Source organism: Pteronotus mesoamericanus, unplaced genomic scaffold, assembly GCF_021234165.1.
Source record: "Pteronotus mesoamericanus isolate MK-2021 breed Mesoamerican mustached bat unplaced genomic scaffold, CSHL_Meso_final contig_20, whole genome shotgun sequence".
NCBI classification, from domain to species: Eukaryota; Metazoa; Chordata; class Mammalia; order Chiroptera; family Mormoopidae; genus Pteronotus; species Pteronotus mesoamericanus.
In genome coordinates this window covers 27257609-27260999 of record NW_026555085.1, presented here as the reverse complement: position 1 = coordinate 27260999, position 3391 = coordinate 27257609, and the positions used below count along the sequence as shown (strand labels likewise).

Below are 3391 nucleotides of genomic sequence, written 5' to 3'. Positions count from 1 at the left end.
GCCAAGATGAAGTGCGGAAGCTGGGTGACGCTGACAGGAGCTGACTGCAAGCAAACTGGAAGGGTCGTGGTCCTTCTCCTTCCTCCTAGTTTGTAGTTGTCCCTCTGTTTGGCAGAACCTAACAGGGAGCTGGATGGTGAAGAAGAAATGTGGTTACAAGAACCCAGCCTCCGCCTCAGAAGGCCAAATATAGAAGAGTGGGTTTGATCCTGAGAGATTGTTAATAACCAGCACTATATGCATAAAATTCACCTGGGTAACTTGTTTACAATTGAGATTCCTGAGGTCCATACCTGAAATTTTGATTCAGTAGTTTCAAAGTGTGGCCAGAAATCCTCATTTTTTAAAAGAAACCATGAATAATCTGATTCAGGAGCTCTTCAAATCACACTTTCAGAAATACTGCTTGAGATTTTTTTCCAAGCGAAATTCCTGAATCAAGTCAGAACAAGAGATTGTGAAATGTTCAACCCCACTAATTTAGTTCTCTGAGACAAATAATTATGCTCATGAATTAATTTTGCTTTCTTAATTTTTTCCATTTTAAGAAATGCTAATATGAAGAATGCCTCTGTGGTATCTACAAAAACTGCAATTGAAAGTTTTGTTCATTATGATGTTCAGTATCTGTTTTTTTGCATTCATATATACTTCCTCCTATAATTTAATACTAGGACAATAAAATCTATCTTTTTACATGTATGTGTGTACTTTCTTCTATTAGACAAAGGAAAGAAAAAAAAAATAGCACCCTGGATTTCTCTTTTGCTTTAGCTGCTAGGAAGCTTACAGTTCTGTTTTAATCATTTTGTTCTTATATTTTTAAAAAATTTTAAGTTGTTTCACATTTTTTAGTAAGTTTTTTGTTTGGTTTCACATTTTATTTTGCTTGAGACAGGCTAGACATAAATAAATACACACAATAATTAAAACAACCATATTTGCTGTGTAAAATGCACACTTTTTTGCTCATATTTTTGAAAAAAAAAGGATACACATTATACATGGGTAATACTAATTCTTCATCTATATAAATGTTTTTAATTCTTTTGTTTATGCTTATGCATTAAAAGTGTAACTCTAGAAGGCAATAATGATATCTGTATGCAAAATAATACCCTGGAATATAATAATCAGCTTTGTTGAACTTACGACGGACTTGCAATGAAGTTTTGGCCAATGATTCAACAAAATGAAATGAAGAGCAATATATTATTATCCACAGAGTAAGATAGGTGATGCCGATTGTTATCCACTTGGTAAAGTAGGTGATGCTGACTTTATTACCATAGGATGAATAGTGTGACATTTCTCTTCATACACTTTAGGCTTGAGAAATTATTGGAAAATCCGTTGGAAAATGTCTGACTGGTTTACGTACACTGCAAGCTTTAAGCTAAGAGTTATTAAATATGCTAAAAAGCATGGCAACAGAGCTGCTCAGAGACAGTTTGGATGCCCGCCTCCCACCCCCAGAGATTGTCATCAGTTTGTGGAGGCAGGAAGAAAAGCTTCTTCGGATGCCAAGACAGAAGAAGGCAATGCGAGGGAAACCTCCCAAGTGGCTGGAGGTGGAGCAGGAGGTGAAGACCTGGATTCTGGAGCAGTGTCAGACTGGGATCTCTGTTTTGACCAAGATTACACAAGAAGAAGGTAAAATGATTGCACAAGAAAAAAACATTGATGATTTCCCAGGGACACCTAAATGGTGCTTTAACTTTATGAAGAGAGAAGGTTTGAGCATGAGGACATGAACAAAACTTGTCCCAAAACTTCCAGCAGCCTGTGAGAGTCTAGTCTTGGATTTTAATTCTTATGTTATAAATCTTTGAAAGACTTACAACTTTGAGCTGTCCTGCATCACCAGTATGGATGAGGTCCCACTCACATTTGATGTGCCATCCAACAGAACTGTGGACCTCAAAGGAGCAAAGACCGTGGCTGCTAAAACTAGTGGCCTTGAAAAAACACATTCCACTGTTGTTCTAGCCTGGTGTGCCGATGGGACAAAGCTACCACCTATGGTCATCTTTAAAAGAAAAATGTTCCTGACAGAAAAGATTCCAACTGGAGTTACTGTCCACATGCATGAAAAAGGATGGATGAGTGAAGAAGGCATGAAAATCTGGTTTAACAAAATCTGGTCATGAAGGCCTGGAGGATCACTTAAAAAACAGCTTTGCTTGTTTTTGATCCCTTCAAAGCCCATGTTACACAAAGTGCCAAAACAATCTCAGCGGACTTGAAAACCCAACTTGCTGTGATACCTGTTGGGCTAACCAGCCAACTGCAACCTCTTGATGCGTCAGTAAACAAGCCCTTTAAGGCCCTAATGAAGAAAGAGTGGAAGTCATGGATGCAGTCAGCTGGTGAAGATTTAACACCTACAGACAGGATCAAGGAAATATCCACCACTCAGGTTTGTGATTGGATCCTAAGATCGTGGAACGGTGTCAAGAAGGAAGTGGTTGTGAGGTCATTCAAAAAATGCAGCATCAGCAATGCTAAGGATGGAACTGAGGACGATGAAATTTACTAGAATGAGGACAGTGACTCCCAGTGCTTCCCATTGTTCTCTTTGCTTCCCTAAAGCTTCTCATGGCAAGAGTTTTGGCAAGAGTAATGAAGAACTCTGACATTTGACATCAGCCTATTCCATCCGAGTTCTAACTAGAGTTTCCTTGAGAATTATTTACTTCATGGACTATTTGTTGTTTGTCGTATTTTTCTTTCACTAGAATTTAAAAAAAAAATATGGAAGTCTTCACAAATTTGTATGTCATCCTTGTGCAGGGGCCATGCTGATCTTCTCCGTATCGTCCCAATTTTAGAAAGTGCTGCATCTCACTAGAATGGTTATTTCTTTAGCAGATAGGTAGTGATCCTTCTTACATCATGGATATGATTTATGGACCTCTTATCCTTATAACTGTGAAAATCATTTATCCAAACTCAAATAAATAACAGAAACAATAGTTTAAATTGGCAGTATAGCTCTTGAAATGCTTTAGAGAAAATGTGATATAAAGTCTCATAAAATCGGAAGAGCATACATATAGCACTGAAATAAGGAAAATCAAGAGACCAATATGGAAAACAAAGGAGTTAGCCTCCTACTTAACAAAGGTTCTATCTATCCAATGTCATCAGACACATGAAACATAATCTGAGGGAGCCCAAGAAAGGGCACTGGGGAAGAGTCAGAGGATTTGAGTTCTAGTCTGGACCCTGCCACTGAAGGACTGATTGTGTGCCCTTGAACAAATCAGTATTCATTGACCATCAATTATTCCACCTAGATAAGCTGAGAATTGGATTAATACATTTTATTTTAAGATTCCAATTGGTCTAACAGTCTGCCCCTAAGTGCTCCATAAAAACACATGATGGT

At 37.9% G+C, this 3391-nt stretch overlaps 1 pseudogene; it reads right to left on the bottom strand.

Moving 5' to 3' along the window:
• Nucleotides 1-2748: 2748 nt before the first annotated feature.
• LOC129067976 (uncharacterized) lies at nt 2749-2841 on the bottom strand (annotated as a pseudogene).
• Between the last annotated feature and the right edge of the window lie 550 nt (nt 2842-3391).